Raw genomic sequence first — 20,215 nt, 5'->3', positions numbered from 1 at the left:
GGGGTCTTTCTCCTTTTATAGAACCCCCCTTAACATTTCTTGCAGGGCCGGCTTAGTGGTCACATATTCTTTCAGTTTCTGCTGGTCTTGGAAGCTCTGAATCTCTCCATCCATTCTAAATGACAGCCTTGCTGGATAAAGTATTCTTGGCTGCATGTTCTTCTTGTTTAGTACCTGAATATGTCTTGCCAGCCCTTTCTGGCTTGCCAGGTCTCTGTGGACAGGTCTGACATTATTCTGATGTTTCTCCCTCTGTACATAAGGAATCTCTTCCCCCTAACTGCCCTTAAGATGGTTTTCTTGGTTCTAAGATTTGCGAGTTTTACTATTACATGCCGGGGTGTTGGCCTGTTTTCCTTGATCTTGGGAGGGGTCCTCTCTTCCTCTAGGACACGAATGTTTGTTTCATTCCCCAGATTAGGGAAGTTCTCAGCTATGATTTCCTCAAATATATCTTCCAGTCCTCTCTCTCTCTCCACCCCCTCAGGGATCCTGACATTGGAACGTTTCATGGTGTCACTTATTTCTCTGATTCTATTTTCACGGATTCTGAGTTGTTTTCCCCTGGCCTCCTCTTTCCCTTCTTGTCTATTAATTGGTCTTCTAAATCACTAATTCATTCTTCTGCCTCGCTTACCCTCGCTGTTAGATTATCTAGATTAGATTGGATCTCATTGATAGCATTTTTAAATTCTGCCAATTCAGCTTTCATTTCTGCCCTTAGAGACTCTATGTTGCCATTAATCGATTTCTCCATTCTAGCTATCATCTTCACAATTGCTACCCTGAATTCCATCTCTGACATCTTGGTTATATCTGAATCCATTTGTAATTCTGTGGCATAAGTCATGGTCTCTGAGTCTTTCCTATTTTGGAGTTTCCTCCTCCTAGTCATTCTGTTGAGGGGTGGTTGACGGAATGCACAGAGTCCAAATTATTGACCACAACCCAAGCAAGATGCGCCTGTTTTATAGGGACCTTAGGTTTGCTGGCCTCTTGTTTTTCCAGCGTGGCTTCTTGGGGAGGGGCCTGCCACACTGTTATTCAGGCAACCCTGTTTGGGCAGAGTTGCCCTGCCCCCTGTGGTGGGGGATGGGCTCAGTGGAAACTGGTTTTGGAGGCTTTTGTTCCCTGGTGGCTTTCCCTGGAGGCTTTCTGTGTCCCTTCCGAGAGTCAGAGCAGAAGAGATCATTTCCAACCCTCTGCCTCAGAGCAGAGAGATCACAGTCTGCTCTTCAGTGAGCTCTCCAGGCCACACTATCTCTGTTTCTGTCTGTGCTGCTATAAACTGAAGTGTCCTGAGTTGTGTGCCCTTCAGCAGTGCTTCCAGTCCTCGTCCCCAGGTCAGGGAACGTCTCAGCCCTTTGTGGTTCTAAAACCACCAGCCGCCCCTGGTTTGCACCCATGGCCCTGGTGCTCTGGGTTTCCGTCTGGGGAGCTGCCCTAAAGTCCTTTCCCCGTTGCTACTGATCTGCGAGTCTGTGCCCCATCCCCAGCACAGGAGGCTATCACTCACCAGCAGTGTAGGATCCCGAGGGCTGGGCTCCCTCCACCTTCCATTTATCCTCCGATATCTGCCCACAGAATCATGGCTCCCCACTTCCTACCTCGAAACCAACTGCTTGCAATATTCTGTTTGTAGAGATCCAGATCTATCTTCTTACATCTTGGGCTGATTTTGTGGGTGTTCAGAGTGGTTTGGTAAATATCCAGCTCAATTCTGGGGACCGGTTGGAATAGGGTCCCCTACTCCTCTGCCATTTTTTCCCTCTCCCTATCAAACAAAGGTTTTTACAAGAATTATTTTCATAATGGATCCAAGAAGCAAGTCTCAACAAATTTAGGGAATTGATATCACCTGGACCTTGGTGTCAGAGCAAATAACATTAAATTAGAAATTTATAAAAATACATATTTTAAATATTTTGTATATATGGAATTGTGTACATAATTCAGGGATAAAAGTAATGCATAATAAAAATTTAAAATATATCAAATTGTATAATAACTAAAATATGATATCAAAGTTTTTAGAATGCAAGTAAAGTTAAACAGCAATGTATAACTGTAAATACTTACTGAAGAAAAGATGGAAAGTGGAAAATTTTTTTTAATTTTTTTTTTTTAGATTTTATTTATTTTTTGAGAGAGAGAGACAGAGATAGAGAGAGAGCACAAGTGGGTAGGAGAGGGAGAAGCAGGCTCCACACAGAGCAGGGAGCCCGATGCGGGACTCGATCCCAGGTCCCTGGGATCATGACCTGAGCTGAAGGCAGACGCTTAACCGACTGAACCACCCAGGCGCCCCAAGAATATCCTGTCCTCTGGGCAGCGGCTTTTTCCCCACGTTCATTGTTCTCCATGGCTGTGCCCTCTGGGATTTTGGCTCTGTCGTCTGAGACATTTTTCTTTTTCTAAATGAAATGACCATGTTTTTAACGGAGTAGAATTTGCAGCCTGTTGCCTGCCTACAGAAAGTTGGAGACAAAAGTGTCTTTTCATTTTAAACTGTCTGTCTCTTTTAGTTTATACTTATCCTACTCTCTTAAAAAATGTGTGGCTTTCCATGTATAAGATCTAGTCCATTCTACTGGAAAAAGCCACATCTACTTTTCTTTTTAAGACTGGCTTCTGTGTCTGGACTTCCTCATGGCTAGTCTAGCTTCTTTATATGATGGATGAGTTTCAAACACAGCCAGAAAACACATTCTTATGCACAAGCGTTTTTCAAGCCTCTCCTTGCAACAAGTTTGTTAGCATCCCATTGGCCAATTTAAGACACATGGCTAAATCCAAATTCAAGGGATGTTGAAAGAGATCCCACTCCTTAATGGAAGATGCTGTGGACATTTTTTTATAATCCACCATATTATTTAACAGGTGATTTTTCTTGATTTATGTTTGCTATAGACTGAATATTTGTGTTCCCCAAAATTCATATGTTGAAACCTAATCCCCAGTGTGATAGTATTTGGAGGTGGCCTTTGAGATATGATTAGGTCATGAGAGCGGAGCCCTCACAAATGGCATTGGTGCCCTTTCTCAAGAGGCCCAAGAGAGCTCCTTTGTCCTTTCAACATGTAAAATTATTGCAAGAAAACAGCCAACTATGAATCAGTAAATGGATCCTCATCAGACACTTAATCTGCCAGTACCTTTATCTTAGACTTCCCAGCCTTGAGAAGTGAGAAAAACATCTCTGTTGTTTATAAGCCACTCAGTCCATAGTATTCTAACACCCCATACTGACTAAGGCAGTATTACCTATGAAACAGCTTTTCACATGTGATTTTATTTTTCAATTCTATCTCATTGTGTAATTAACTAATCATTATTTATGATGCCTCTTAGATATGGTTGGTTTCAATGGGAGACAAGTTCCAAGGAACAGGTCATCCTACACCAGAACTAGACAGATACTGTCTTAAGGGAAGCAAAAGAGATAAAGAGTCAGTGAAATGTAATAAAATGAAGCCCGACTATTTCCACTCAAAGGTTATTTTTCCTTCTTACAAAAGTGTCTGGATAGAGCAGCCCTTGTTACAAGGGCTTGCCATTTCATGTTCTAGATAAAGTCTATCCTAGTGATAAGGATCTCTGTCTGAAGAAGAAAATGGCAGGTTTTTGTTTGCAAAATCTCATGCTTAGAATGGATGTTACCTAGATCATTCTAGAAAGATGGAATCAAAAATTTGAATGAGTCAGAAGTGGCTCATCTTAAGAGCCATGTACTCCTTCTTCAGTGAGGCAGAGGTAAATGGACCCATGTGTACTCCAAAAGATGTTTATTGGGTAACATCTGTGATAACAGCTGTGGCCTGGGAGATTCACATATAGAACACCATATTTCCCTGCCTTCCAGAGGACTAAAGGACTTTGGCCTATGAACTTTTCCCCAGTTTTCTTTTCTTTTCTTTTTTTTTTTTTAGGATTTTATTTATTTATTTGAGAGAATGAGAGAGCACATGAGAGGGGGGAGGGTCAGAGGGAGAAGCAGGCTCCCCGCCGAGCAGGGAGCCCGATGCGGGACTCGATCCCGGGACTCCAGGATCATGACCTGAGCCGAAGGCAGTCGCTTAACCAACTGAGCCACCCAGGCGCCCCGCCCCCACCGTTTTCTATACTTTGTAACATTCCCCGGGAGTCTTCACAAACTTTTAGTGGGAGGATGACCCACACAGCCTCAGGAAAAAAAAATACATAAGGCTGAATCTCTTACCACACTGGTGAGAAAAGACTTGGAACCAAGTGAATTTAAAGAAGAAAATATTTTTTACTCCCAAATTTTGTGGAGCAATTTCATTTCCAAATTATCTGTCTCATTCATAGTTCCTTCTGTGAAACTTATCTGCCTGCAGCCCCTGGAAGACACATCTACTTTTCCTTCTCCATCCAGGTCCGATTGGATCAGGCTTTGGCATCACCAGGGCAAAGTACTCAGCCCCTCTAAATTTTATATGTGGTGAAAGTACCTACTTAAAGCACGGTTTGGAACATAAAATTAGAAAATTTTAATACAATGCATGGTACACACGGAATACTTAGTATATATTAGACAGCATTATTACAGCCACATTTAATTGAATGTTGATAGTTCAGATATTCATATACTCCCAATAGAACATTAGTATATGAAGAAATGCTAATGCACTGTTCACAAACTGGTATCTTGTTTGTTTGCCTTGTTTATAGAGATATAAACACTTTTTTAGAGTTTTGCTTGAAGTTGTTAAGAGGATGTTAAAATTGAATATTTCTACTTTTTGTTTTGGCCAGGCTTCCAAAGTCCAAGCACAAAACATTAAGATTTCAATGCTCACATTCCAGTACAAGATTCTAAACTATTTAGATAGGATATGTTGGAAAAAAGAAACTTGTCTTCAGCTCACAACTTATCAAATGCATCTCATGCAATAGAACAGTTACAGGAGAAAAAGGAGGATTAAGTATAAGCTACAGTGTCTCTTTCCAGTCTCATCCTTTATAATTTGGGCATTAGGGGTCAGAAGCTGGTAAAATTGATCAAGAAGAGATCATGTGGGCATTCTGACATGGGTCAAATTATTTCAGGGACAAAGTTTAGTTCTACTTTTATAGATGATGTGATGCTCTTCTAGCACTGTGAGGACTGGGAACTCTGACAGCACCTTCACCCAGTGAGTGTCCTTGGTATAAACATCGACATTCCCATAACAGGTCATGGCATAGTTGAGGCTTCTTCAGATAATTTTAGAGACAGAAATGGAAGCAAGAGTACAAGAATCAGAGAACAGCATACACTGAGGGAACTAGCAGGGGGAGACTGCCTTTTGAAAAATACATGGAGTACCTCTAGGGTATACTGTCTGGTGTGACTCGACATTATGAGGAGTGGCTGGGAGAGTAGTGATATCCTGCTAATACCTGGTAGGAAGCTACTGAGTCAGCAGGTATTTGAGTTAAGTATTGTTGTTATTGTTATTGATACTTTAAAGAGTATTTGATTTCTATCAGTTATTGAAGGTAACAGCTACATGAGTAGGTTTGTTGTTGTTTTATTTGTTTTCTGAATGTGAAACTGCTGAGAAGCAGCATTACCTGGGTGCCTCATTTTTTTCAATTGTTGAATATGTGAATATGTGGGACTCACATTCACGAAATTATCAGCCAGTGAATATATTTGATAGGGAGCAAATGAGATTTTTAATTGCCTTACAGAACCAATCCAATAGAATTTTAGAACAAGCTGACAGGAATTTAAAAGTGCACTTCAAAATAAGATGTTATTGTGCATAAAAATATAATACTTATTAGTCTCACCAACTATGTATGTGGATATGACACCCTATCACTTTCTGAGAAAAGTACATCATGCTAGAAAATATTTTCCAAGTCATCCACCAAATAATTCACGGACAGGTGAGTGCTGCCATTTTTGGGAAAACCCAGTGCTTCTGGTTATTAACTTCTGGCCATTCATTACAATTGTGGTCCTCAAACTTTACCATGCATCAAAATCATCTGGAGGGATTATTAAAACCCAGACTGCTGTATCCCAACCCCAAAGTATCTGATTCCATAAGTCTTGGTAATAATTTGCATTTCTAACAAGTTCCCAGGTGAAGCTACTACTACTGCTGAGGGGGACTTTGAAAACTTTTGCCCTAGAATAAATTTCAGCTAGAATTCTATGAGCTGCTGAAGGGACCAAGTTGAGCAGATCATGAAGATCTATTGAACATTTTAGAGGATCACTGGAATCATCTAAATGGCCCTATCTTCAAACACCATGGTTGGGGATCTTCAGGTATATCCTATAGAAGGCATCATTGATTTAATAAAACCAAAACAATTATGTCAGCTCATGGGAACCATCACTTGGAATTTTCCCATCTCTACCAAGAACTTCGGTATTTATTGCCTTTGCATGTGCATCTGAGATGTCAACTTTGCTGGCCCTTTCTACCCTCGAATGACTGTGTTCTCAGAACTGTTCCACAACCATCATGTAGGAATCATCATTCCTAGCAATACAATTGGATCAGTTGGCATCTGTTCCACAAGCAAATTTTGCAGGATAATTTTGGACAATTATCAGTATCCAAACTACTAGATGACTAGAGAAGTTTTGGATTTGGATTAGTTTGGCCTAGCATGGATTCTGTACGTTTATAAACAAAAGTCTATTGAATGACTGTCCTTTGTCTAAGCAAAAGAGTCATCTTTGTTTTTGTACAGATATTGGACACACTGGTAGTATAGCACTGTTTTCTTGGTTTTTATGTGAGAAAACAAATGCTAGAATCAATGTGGTTATAACTGCACACACTTCTTGGGCTAATATGTCCTGGTTACATACATCAATGTAATCTGGATGTCATAGTCTGGAATTTAATGTTGGTGTCAAACATCAGAAATTGTTGTAGATGGTCACTTCATGACTATGTATGTGTCAGGTACATGTGACCATCCTATACCACTGGAATTTAATTTTGGTGTCAAACATCAGAAATTGTTGTAGATGGTCACTTCATGACTATGTATGTGTCAGGTACATGTGACCATCCTATACCACTAGTACTAGAGTAAAATGCTTGAAGTCATCAAAGCAGACCTTCCTTAACTTCCTACTAATCCATCAGCAAATTTATTTGAATTCACGTTCATACTTTCTTTTTTTGGTCTTGTCACAAAAGAAGAGGCACCTAACTTTCTTCCCACCAAAAAGGCAACCAAACCACTGGTGTTCCAGATGCTTTCACCCTCCCAAAGCATCTTACCCACTCAATTACTCCTTTCTCTCCTTTATCTTCAATCTCCCTCCCTAGAGCAGAATGTTACTCAATGTGTGGTCTTTGAATCAGCAACATTAACATAATCTGGGAGTTTCTTAAAAAGGCAAATTCATAGGCCCCACGCTAGACATATATGTTTTAACAAATTCTCAGGTAATTTTGTCACTCAAGTATGAGAAGCCCTAGAATTGGGTGCAGTGGCTCTTAGACTTATTTACACATTGGAATTACCTGGGAGCTTAAGAAGCTATTGATGCTTTGAACCTATCCCCAGCGATTTATTTCATTCATCTAAGATACAGCCTGGGTACTGGATTTTTTTTTAAATAAATTTTTCTTAAGAGCAATTTTAAGAACATTTTTATTATTATAGAAATTCCCCATCTGCCTTCTGCCCCCACATACACACAGGAATTTTTAAAAGATCTCCAGGTGATTCTTATGTGCAGTCACATTTAAGAACTACTCTCAAAAATATTTTTCTTATCAGTATTTAAATAGCATTTTCTTATTTTCCTCAAATTCCCCTCAATCACGTATCTATCTCTAAAATTTTTGTTTTTCTTTCATATATAAACTTAAATTTTCTCTTTCTCCACTTCCTCACCTCCTATTTAGCACAGAGTTCACTGTGATTTCTCCTGCATTTCCACCATTCTCTTATTTTAGATACTTTTAGATCTTACCTTACTTGACTGCTCTGGGCATTTGGTGCTGACCCCTGAACTCTTCCCTTTCATTGGTTTCCAGATAACTCAATCTCTGAGTTGATTCCCTGCTTCTCACTTATTCTCAGTCTCTTAGCCTTCCTCCTGTGTCTATCCCTTAGATGCTGATGTTCCTCAAGTTTACATCTCAGGCTCTCTTCTGGACTATCTAGTTGCCACATAGCAAGAAAACTGGGACATGTGGAGAATTTTTTTTAAATTAACTTTTAATGTATTAATGAATAGCATGTGAATAGTCTAAAAAGCCAAACACAGATAAAGACTTAGAGGTTTCTGGCTACTCTGCATTTTCCACAAAAAAAATAAAATAACTTGCTGGGATTTTTGTTTGGAAATTCATTGAATCCATAGATCAATTTGAGGAGAAATGATACTTTAATAATATTAAGACATCCAATCTGAGAACATGGTATATCTCTCTTTTATGTAGGTCTTTATTTCTGTTATGTAGGTTTTATACTTAACAGAATAGAGATTTTACACATTTTTCATTACCTTGTTTTACTAGATATTTGACTTTTGGTGATATTTGTTTTGGTGCTGTTGTACATGGCATCTTTTAAATTACATTTCCTAATTTTTGTCTCTAGCACATGGAAATACAAATCATTTTGTGCATATTGATTTGTATACTATCACCTTGCTAAATTTACTTATTAGTTCTAATAATTTCTTTGTAGAGTTTTTTTAGTTTTTTGTACACATAATTGTCATTGGTCAATAAAAATAATTATACTTTACAGTTCCCAATCTTTATGGATTTGCTTTTTTTTCTTGCTTTTTTGAATTGGATAGGGCCTCCAATATTATGGTGAATAAAAGTATTGGCAGTAGACATTTTTGCTTTGTTCCCAACTTTCTTTAAGGGAAAATTTTTTGATATTTCATTCATATGTAGTCAGCTCTAGGTTTTTGGCAACTACTCTTAGCCAGATTGAAAAAGTTTAACTCTATTTTCTAGATTGCTGAGATTTTTACCAACTTAAATTTAATTTTATGACTTTTATGCATCTGGTGATAAGGTAATATGATTTTTCTCCCTATTCTGATGGGCTAGTGAACCACATTGATTGATTTGGGATTATATCAATCATAATGTTTTGTTTGTTTTTGCTCAGCTATATTAGTTGATATTCTGTTAAAGATATTTACTGTGCTCATGAGTGATTTTAGACTGTAATTTTCTCTTCTTGTAATATTCCTGTTATGGAATCAGGATCAAAATCAGCAGTGGTCTGCTGATAGATGTGCAATCATTGGCTTTCCAGGAGAATAAAAGGCCTTGGTTTATAGTGATTGGTGATTACCTTGGTGAACATATTCCCGTGACAGCTGATTTCAGTCTATCAATGTGATGCCACTGAATGCAGAGTTGAGAAGAGATGCTCTCCATTGGCTCTTCTCAGCCTGTACAAGCTGGGTCCAGCATACCACTGGTATGACCTAAAAAAAAATAAGTTGGGAATTGTTCTATCATGCTTTATACTCTGAAGTAATTGCTGTAATATTGGCATTTCTATGTCTGCTTTAAATCTTTGTTAGCAGTCACAAGGTTTTGAGTAATTAGTTTGGCCTTATGACTCCTGAAATATATATATTTTTTTCTTTTTCTTAATGTAAAAAAAACTGCTCATTTCAACAAAGAGCATATCCTCAGTTGCACTGTGTCTTTCAAGAGAAGCTCATAGTTAGTATGTAAATGCCATATTGCCATATTCCAGGAAAAAGAAAATCAAATGAAGAAAAAGGTAAAAAGAATCTTTATGATCCCACTACTGGACAAGTACATCTGTAGCTGGCTAAATAATTAGCAGTGGATTTTGTCAAATGCTATTAGAGAAAGATTTATGTTAATCACTTTGTCTTATGCTAGGACACTAGTTTAATGAGAGGTTCACTTTCTTTTTAGCTAAAACATTAGCTAAATCACACTGGGAAAATAAAACCCGGAGGTGGAAACTAATTGGAAACATTGCTTTTAGGTAATGAAGCACTTATGTATCCATTTGGGGGATTCATTAAGTTTTAGTTTGGGGAAGTTTTCCCTCACCTGAAAAATGCATAATTACAATTGAGATATACAGTTGCCAAAATATGGCTACAAGGGAAATTTGGCATTTAATTTCTTCAAACATTCCAACAAAATTTGGCTAAATTTTAGGGGTCCAAAAATAAAAAAGATGAATAAGACTGTATTCCACTACTTAAGTAGCCTAGTAAGGGACAAACACATTTAAACCAATAACAACTCTAACAGGTGCCAATAACAACTCTGAAAGGTGATAAGGGAAATTAATGAGATTTACATAAAGTGCTATAGAAACACAATGAGAGAACCATACATTCTTTCTAGGTGGGAGACAAAGTCTATCCAGAGTTATTGTCTGTCTGTCTATCTCTCTCTCTTTCTCTCCCCCACCACCCCCATCCACAGATTTAGTATTTACTAGTTTAAAGAAAGGTCAAAGTATCCCTTCAGTAAATCAGAGGAAGTGACTTTTGTTCCAAGTCCTATTGTTTGCTAAGAAGTTTGCTTAAGCCAAATGAAGGGGCATTCATTCCCAGCAGGATATCTTCCTTTGGAGAACTCCAGAAGCATCACCATTCGTGAAGAGCACTTCAGCAACAAGTGAGCATAACACATTCAGGATCAATGAGTACCATTCTCATAGGAAAGAGATAACTGATATCTGAGAGGTGAAGCTGTTTTACTAATGATGAGAAGAAATCAGTCTCAAAATTGTCCAAAATGATCTTGCTTATTGATTAGGATTGGTTTTATTGTATCTTTAAACATGAAGAGTGTTAAAAGTTGAGATATTTTCTGGGAGCAGGACCAGCTACATAATTTTCTGGGCCCAGTGCAAACTAAAAATGCAGTGTCACTTATTCAAATACCAATAAAATTTCAAGATGGCAACAGCAGTACATTAAACCAAGCATGGGGCCCTTTCTTACTGTATAGTTCCCAGGCCCATGAAGCCAGTCCTGACCAGAGGGCAGTATCACTTTACACATTGGAGCAAGCTAAATCTTTGTCATTTGGTCTAGAATGGGAAACCATAAGCTTTGAAATGTAGCAAATGCACATCTGAATACCACTTCCATCACGTGTTACCTACTGGATGTTGGATAAGTTATGAAATTTCCCATGTTCCTCACTAAAATGTGGCCATACAAATTAAAACTTCCATTGCAAGTTCCAATAATATACATGAATACATATGTGCATTTTCATCTAGTGAGTTTAAAAGTATTATAAAAAAGAGTTTGTGCAGGGATGCCTGGGTGTCTCAGTCAGTTGAGCGTCTGCCTTCGGCTCAGGTCATGATCCCAGGGTCCTGGGATCGAGTCCCACATCGGGCTCCTTGCTCGGTCTGGAGCCTGCTTCTCCCTCTGCCTGACACTCCCCCTGCTTGTACTGTCACTCTCTCCCTCTCTCTAGCAAATAAACAAATAAAATCTTAAAAAAAAAAAAAAGGAGTTTGTGCAAATTAGTGGCTTTACAATATTGTTGTTAGTTATACAAAAATAATTATGTTAAATTAAAACAATCCATTCTTTTTTTTAAATTTCTTTGTCCATTGATGACATCCTTCATTGCTAAATCACAAGTTAGATCATTAGAAAAATAATTTTAAGATCAGGTTTTTAAATATTTAAATGAAAGAGAGTTAGGATTAAGAACATAATAGCATGTGAATTATATATATTCTGCATATTACATTCTTTATTATAACATTTCACCATTATTTTGGGTATTCATAGGTAGATTCATTCAATTTACATTGCATTCAATAATTTAAAAAATCATTTACTAAAATAGTATGGTACTGTCATAAAAACAGATGCATAAATCAATGGGACAGAATATAGAGCCAAGAAATGAACCCCCACAAATAAGGTCAATTAATTTATGACAAAGGAACCAAGAATAAAAATGGACAGTTTCTGTAATAAATGATTCTGGGAAAACTGGAGTTACATAAAAAAGAATAAAACTGGACCACTATCTTACACCATATACAAAAATTAACTAAAGACAGATTAATGATTGAATGTAAGACCTGAAACTGTAAAACTCCTAGAAGAAAACATTAGTGGTAAGCTCTTTGACATTGGTCTTGGTGATTTTTTGGATTTGACACCAAAAGAAAACAAACAAACAAACAAACACAGGTGGAACTATCAAACTACAGAGCTTCTGCACAGCAAAGGAAACCATCAACAAAATGAAAAGATAATCTACTGAATGGGAGAAAATATTTGAAAATTGTATATCTGATAAGAAATTAGATAAAAAGGGGCAATTAGCCCAATGGCAAGCAGAAAGAAGAGGATGAAAAGACAAGGACAAGGAGAAAGTATTTGCAAACCACATATTCAACAAAGAACTATAGAATATAAAAAGAAGTCTCAAAACTAAACAGTAAAAAAAGAATACAATTAGAAAATGATAAAAGACATGAACAGATACTTCACTGAAGATATACAGATGGCAAGTAAACTTATGAAAAGACAGATGTTCAACATCATTAGCCATTAGGAAATGCAAATTAAAACTACCATGAGATATTACTATATACCTAACAGAATGGCCAAAATAAAAATGGTTACCACATGAAATGTTGCCAAAGATCCAGAGAAAATTATCACTGATACATTTACATGGTATGTAAAATGAAATGATATAGCCATTCTGGAAAAACTTGGCAGTTTCTCAGAACAAAACATGCAACTACCACAGCATCTCAGGCATTTATCACAAAGAAACAGAAATGTATATTCACACAAAAGTCATAGAATCTTTATTCATAACAGCCAAAAACAGCCAGATGTCCTTCAATAGATGAATAGTTGGGGCACCTGGGCGGCTCAGTCGGTTAATTTATGTCTCCCTTCGGCTCAGGTCATGATCCCAGGGTCCTGGGGTCGAGTCCCGCATCAGGCTCCTTGCTCTGTGCTTCTCCCTCTCCGTGTGCTCTCTCTCTCATAGGCGTGTGCTCATGTTCTCAAATAAATAAATAAAATCTTTAAGGAAAATAAAGATTTTAAAAAAATAGATGATAGCTAAGAGCAAACTGTGTAGTATATGCACAACATGTAACTCAGCAATAAAAAGAACAAACTAGGGATACATGTGCTTTTGATGGATTTCCAGGGAATTGCATTGAGTAAAAAAAGCCAATCCCCAAAGGTCACATTCTGCATGATTCCATTTATACAACACTTTTCAAATAACGAAGTTTTAGAAATGGAGGTTAGATTCCTGGTTTCTAGTGTTTATGAGGGGGAAAAATATATGAGGCAACTGGAGGGAGGTGGGCATGGTTATATAGGGGCAATATGAGGGATACTTGTGATAGTGGTATGTTCAGTATCAAGACTGTTACTGGATATACAAACCTACAGTGGTGGTAAAATTATATACAACTAAATCCTCCCCCCCACAACAAACACACACACACACACGAGTGTAAGTAAAGCTGGAGAAATCTAAGATCAAGCGTATCAATGTCAATATGCTGGATGTGGTATTATACTACTTTTACAAAATGACTAATAGGGGGACTGGGTGAAATGTTCAAGGATTTCTCTAAATTATTTTTTTTTACAACTGCATATGAATCTACTATTATCTCAATAAAATTCATTTAAATATGATTCGTGTAAATATTTCTCCTAGAGACTACTCACAAGAACTTTGAGGTCAGATTAGGCATCAGATTGCTGCTAGAGAAATACTATATAAAAAGTCTCCCAGCCCAATGCTACCTCCTAGCCACATTCAGTAACGCATCTAAACTATACAACAATCTTATGAAAAACCATAGCACCATTCTTAGATGCAAAGAATTGAGATTCAGAAATATTATATAGCTTTCCCAATGTTGCACAGTGATAGAGTTGAAATCTGAACCTGGAACCATCTAAACACAAAGTCTAAGTTATCAAACTTCACAATACTGCATCCTTACACAAGCAGCATTAACATCACTCTGGATTTCATAGGGACAGACATTGTTTACTACTCTCATGTTATTTTCTTAATTTTAATTTTAGTAGAGGAAGACTATGGGAAAAATGTGTACCTTATATTTAAATGCTTCAAATCCAGTTAATGTTTCTTAAATAAAGGGATCACTAGGGGGTGGTAATTCTCTTAATTTAACATTTGCCCCAAATTATGATAATTAGACCTATTAGTCAAGATGCGTCAGATTCCCAAAAGGTTTCAGTGCATTGAAGTTGTCTACAAAGGGCTGCAATTCTAACCAGCATGGACTGTTTATCACAGCAAAAATCTAGTGGTTTTGAGAAGTATGGACATTGTAGGGAGTGCTAATCTCCTGTGATATGATAACTTTTACTATGAATTGGTACAGACCAAACTGAAGTCAAAATGAGCTCTTTTCCAATGTTTTTTTGAAGAGACACTGACAAAACCCTCCTCTTCTTTGACAAAGCCGCATTATCTGAGTGATAAATGCAGAGATAATGGGGGATAAAACACACTTAGTAGCAAACAAACAAACAACACAGAGCCCCTGCCAGGACATTATATTTGTTTGTTTTTTCCTAACTGGACAAGTTGTAGCTTCAGAAGCTTTGAAAAGCTAAACATGAATATATTTTTGATGTCGGGGAAAAAGTCATAAAGAACTAGTTTCAAGAAAAGAAGGAAGCAGGTGATGACACTTTATGTCTGAGAAGCATCAACAACATCAAAGGCGATGAAATTCTTGCTTAATTATCAGTAAGTCTATTTTTAGAGAAGCTCTGTCACTTTTGTGGTTCTCTACCAGGTAGTCAGAAAAGAAAATCATTGGGGCGCCTGGGTGGCTCAGTCGTTAAGCATCTGCCTTCGGCTCAGGTCACGATCCCAGTGTCCTGGGATAGAGCCCCACATCAGGCTCCCTGCTCCACAGGAGGCTTGCTTCTCCCTCTCCCACTCCCCCTGCTTGTGTTCCCTCTCTCTCTGTCAAATAAATAAATAAAATCTTAAAAAAAGAAAAGAAAAGAAAAGAAAATCATTGTTCCATCACATACACCTAACACTCCCACTCCTTCTCTTCCCTATCCTTCCTTCCACCTCTCCCAGCCCCTTCCATCAGATAAACTAAGGTTCAAGAACATGATGGATGCCACCAAAGGGCAGATGCATACATCTGCACAAAAGAAGAAAAAAGTTTTCATGGAAACTAACAAACACAGAATCAAGCCAGTTTAAAGGAAAAATAATTTCATTATTAAAGTGAAAACATTCAATCAAAAATATTACTAAAAAAATGTAGTTAGGTAAGTTTTTGTTGAAATGTCCTATTTCATGTGTCAGCATGGAAAAGAGAGGTAAAAGCCCTAGGTAATCCGTCTATAACTGGATGCTCGAATATTATCTGCCCCAGGCCCCTTTTTCTAGAAACTGCATATCTACTCATGGACATGGACTACATTTCATCTTGAGGTTACTACAGAGAGAACCAGGCTTTTACAAGATGACCACCCCCTCACTCCACAGTCAGTTGGTTCAGGGACCATTTTCTGCCTTGTGAACTCAGACAGAAAAAGCCAGCCTGTAATTAGAAAACAAGCACCATACAGAGAGGCAGGAAAGAGATGGAGAGGGGAGATATCCTGATTCCATCAAAACACTACAGGTAGAAGCAGTACTTAATTTCTGGGCCCTACACCAGAATAATTAAATCAGAGTCTCTTTGGGTGGAGCCAAGATTTTTCTTAAGATTTTATTTATTTATTTGACAGAGAGAGACACAGTGAGAGAGGGAACACAAGTAGGCGGAGTGGGGGAGGGAGAAGCAGGCTTCCCGCCGAGCAGGGAGCCCGATGTGGGACTCGATCCCAGGATCCTGGGATCATGACCTGAGCTGAAGGCAGACGCTTAACGACTGAGCCACCCAGGCGCCCGGAGCCAAGATTTTTAAAAAACCCCATCAGACTAAAGGTAAGGGGCAGGTAGATTTGAAAATCATGATTCTAGATAGATGTTGAAGCTCAAATGCATTTCCATGTGGAGCTTGGAAGATACCCCAGTATCCATCCAATAAATTACTCTTAACTAATGTAGTTTCTATGCCAAAATTTTAGAATACATCATGAGTACTGCAGAGAGAGATAGCAAAGCAAACAGCAAACATATACCACTTTAAAGCAATGTTACATTTTAATAAGTTAGTTCAAAAAGAAATTTGTCATATACCTACACTGTAATTCTTTTAACCAGAAGTTTTAAAAAATAAGGGAAAAGACCTTGTAGTTCTATATGAATATACAAAATACATATAACTGAATTTGTGTAGTAGGAGTCTAAGTTTCAGGCCCAAGGGAATGCTAAACTTCATTTTTATAAACAAAACAAAACAAAACCTTGCTTACAGAACATAAGTTAATGGCAGAGTCCTAACAAAAACCCTCTTATCATACTGGGCTGTTGTAAAAAGTAAGTAGTTGGAGAAAGTGTCACATTATTTTTCACTTACATTTTTTTTTCACTTACATTTTTATCTGCATTTTTATTCACTATCCAAGTTATCTTAGAGATAATGTTAAATGAGGAGGGAAAGAACCAACAGGGGAATAAAAGAGAAATTAACATTTTCTTTGGTCCTTATTAGCGCAACAGAGAATTCAGCTTCAGATTATACTATGAGGAGTCCAACTTTGTCTTGGCTTAGTATATTTCCAGAATACATTCACATATACTCTTTCATCTGATCTAATGCTTTAATAACAAAATGTTTGTTTACCTCTTCATTTAAATATATTTGCAATATATGGGATCCTAAATATTTTTTCCTTTTATCCCCCACCTTTCACATCATCCTTGTCTAGCTGCAGTTTCAAATATTTTCTTTCTCATTCCTGCTGCCAAGGAACTTCAACATAGATAACAGAATTTGAGAGTCTTCCCTCCAACAATTTATTTCTTCTTTCACCCTGAGTATAAAACAATGCAACATTTCCCAGGCTTCTTCCTCTAGAAACGAATGCCAACAGTTGCTTCCTAAGTATGATTAGCTTTCCCAGATGTTGATGAAACTCATGTTTTCATCAAATCCACTTACCCTATATATGGAACCAGGCACTCTCACAGGGTTCACTTTATGGGAAAATGAACATCAGAAATTTATTTTTAAATGTACTTTTTTTTTCTGAAAATAATTATCTTCCAAGTGTTGATTTTGTTAAATTTACTTGAAAATTTCTTCTGGCTTCATTTTTCCCTTTCAAGCCTTAGGCCAAATTTTTATCTTTTTCATTCTTTGACAAGCTTCTTATATTTCTTCTGGCATTTGCTATAGCTTTTTGATAGACGAGAGGATTTAACCAGTTTTTTTTTTAAGATTTTTATTTATTTATTTATTTATTTGACAGAGAGAGCACAAGCAGGCAGAGTAGCAGGGAGAGGGAGAAGCAGGCTCCCCGCTGAGCAAGGAGCCCTATGTGGGGCTCGATACCAGGACCCTAGGCTCATGACCCGAGCTGAAGGCAGTTGCCCAACCAACTGAGCCACCCAGGCGCCCCAGGATTTAACCAGTTTTGACACAATTTCTTTTTACCTTATTTTTATAAACTCCTTCTATTTAACTTGTTCCAGAATTCTCTATATCCAAAGTAGGAAGGCACAGCATTGCATCACTCAGCTTTGTTATATATCGCTTTTCTTTTTTCCCTGCTGAGGAAGAATTATAGTTATACGTGCAAAGGGCATCTTCACATCGTCCAGATTGTGTCTATGTCCACCAATTTGATTGGTCAGGAAGATAATCATACTGGTTATAGCTAGCCAAACAATCTTCAATACAAACAATAAAGAATATCACTATGCCTCCATTCTTCAATGAGTTTGCTAATTTTTCTCATATTAACAGAGAAACCAGTTACTTTCTCCTTCAAGGTCCTCTCTGTGTATCTGTTCATCTGCATAACTTAACAACTTTCACTACAGACATGTTGTACCTTGAAATCAGAATCATCACTCAGTAGTTCTTTCCTGAAATATGGTTGTTATACATTTTGTTTAGTTGGTTGTTGTTATTTTTTTATAGTACATTTCAATTCTCTTGAATCTGCCATGAAGAACAGCAAAGGAAATTTTTTCTCTCAGTTCTCAAGGCTGTTTAGAACTCTATATTGAGCTCATGCACCACTTAATTTCTTGTGAAAAATTCTTTAGCATAGACCACCTAAGGTTTTTGGTTTTCCTATTACTTTGTTTCATTGTCTCATTCTAATGGTTTATACTCCAAAATAAATACTTTCTTCTGTCCTGTTTTTCAAGAGTTAAAATTTCTCTTTTGATGAAATTTTAATGAGTCAGTAGCTTTATGGGTTTCTGCAAACCTTTATTTGTTTATTTTTCAAGACCTAGAGAAGTAAAAATTGACAGGGAATTCTTTCATCTTCTTATAGACAGATTCACTCTTTTCGAACAGCCTGGAACTTGTCCAAAATTTGTAGATAAGGAAGATTTTAATGTACTCTTATACTGGAGGAAAAGTATTGTGTTAATTTGCAGAAATTGTTGATTCTATTAGCTCAGAAATGATAACCAGATAATCTAAACAGAACACAGAAGTAATCAAACTAAGCAAGCTAGAAAAATCCAAAAGAAAAGTGTTCTTTCCAATATTACTTTAAAAAACCTTTATTCAAATAACTATTCAATTGTGAAATATTCATCAAGTGCTTATTAATCACCTACTGTGCCAGAACTGTACAATTCCCTAGACACCGATTGGAGGAAGCTGTCCTCATGGGGCTTGTAGCCCTTTCTCTTTTAATCTTCACAAAGATTCTTTGAAACATGAAATTTGGCATTATTATGCCAATAATACATAAGAATAAAGATTCAATGTCTTGTCCATGGCCAAACTGGAGCTCAAAACTCCATATTCCTTTTGGGGAATTTTTCATATATAAAAATGCAATTTTATTGTCATTTTTGAAAAGACATGCTATCAAGATATTAAGAATAAACCAAGAAATGGATTGGAAGAACAAATATTGTTTAAATGTTTATGCTACCTAGAGCAATCGATACATTTAATGCAATCCCTATCAAAATACCATCCACTTTTTTCACCGAGCTAGAACAAATAATCCTAAAATTTGTATGGAACAAGAAAAGACCCCAAATAGCCAAAGGAATGTTGAAAAACAAAACCAAAGCTGGTGGCATCACAATCCCGGACTTCAAGCTCTTTACAAAGCTGTAATCATCAAGACAGTATGGTATTGGCAGAAAAACAGACACATAGATCAATGGAACAGAATAGATAACACAGAAATGGACCTCAACTCTATGGTCAACTCATCTTTGACAAAGAAGGAAAGAAGACCCAATGGAAAAAAGACAGTCTCTTCAACAAATGTTGTTGGGAAAATTGAACAGCCACATGCAGAAACATGAAACTGGACCATTTCCTTACACCATACACAAAAACAGACTCAAAATGGATGAAAGGCCTAACTGTGAGACAGGAATCCAGCAAAATCCTTGAGGAGAACACAGGCAGCAACCTCTTCAACCTCAGCTGCAGCAACTTTTTGCTAGACAGGTCTCCAAAGGCAAGGGAAACAAAGGCAAAAATGAACTATTGGGACTTCATCAAGATAAAAAGCTTTTGCACAGCAAAGGAAACAGTCAACAAAACCAAAAGACAACTGACAGAATAGGAAAAGATATTTGCAAATGTCTTATCAGATAAAGGGCTCGTATCCAAGATCTATAAAGAACTTATCAAACTCAACACCCAAAAAAGCAAATAATCCAGTCAAGAAATGGGCAAGAGAGATGAACAGACATTTCTGCAAAGAAGACATCCAAATGACCAACAGACACATAAAAAAATGCTCAACATGACTTGTCATCAGGGAAATACAAATCAAAACCACAATGAGATACCATGTCACACCAGTCAGAATGGCTAAAATTAACAAGACAGGAAACGACAGATGTTGGAGAGGTTGTGGAGAAAGGGGAACCCTCTAACACTGTTGGTGGGAATGCAAGCTGGAACAGCTACTCTGGAAAACAGTATGGAGGTTCCTCAAAAGGTTGAAAATAGAGCTACCCTATGACCCAGCAATTGCACTACTAAGCATTTACCCCAAAGATACAGATGTGGTGAAACGAAGGGGCACCTGCACCCCAATGTTCATAGCAACAACGTCCACAATAGCCAAATTATG

The 20,215-nt window shown here is 37.4% G+C and overlaps 1 long non-coding RNA gene across 1 annotated transcript in view; it reads right to left on the bottom strand.

Annotated features, from left to right (window-relative positions):
* Positions 1–20,215, bottom strand: part of LOC115944508 (uncharacterized) — a 94,290-nt gene that overhangs the window by 55,034 nt on the left and 19,041 nt on the right. Inside the window, exon 2 of the long non-coding RNA XR_014147446.1 lies at positions 9,310–9,445. This is a non-coding gene — a long non-coding RNA (uncharacterized LOC115944508). The remainder of the gene's footprint in view (positions 1–9,309; positions 9,446–20,215) is intronic.

This window comes from Leptonychotes weddellii, chromosome 1 (assembly GCF_054177405.1).
Source record: "Leptonychotes weddellii isolate Sample4059 chromosome 1, ASM5417740v2, whole genome shotgun sequence".
In the NCBI taxonomy this organism is placed as follows: domain Eukaryota; kingdom Metazoa; phylum Chordata; class Mammalia; order Carnivora; family Phocidae; genus Leptonychotes; species Leptonychotes weddellii.
Note: the sequence above shows the minus strand (reverse complement) of the source record. Positions and strands in the feature narration are given on the sequence as shown.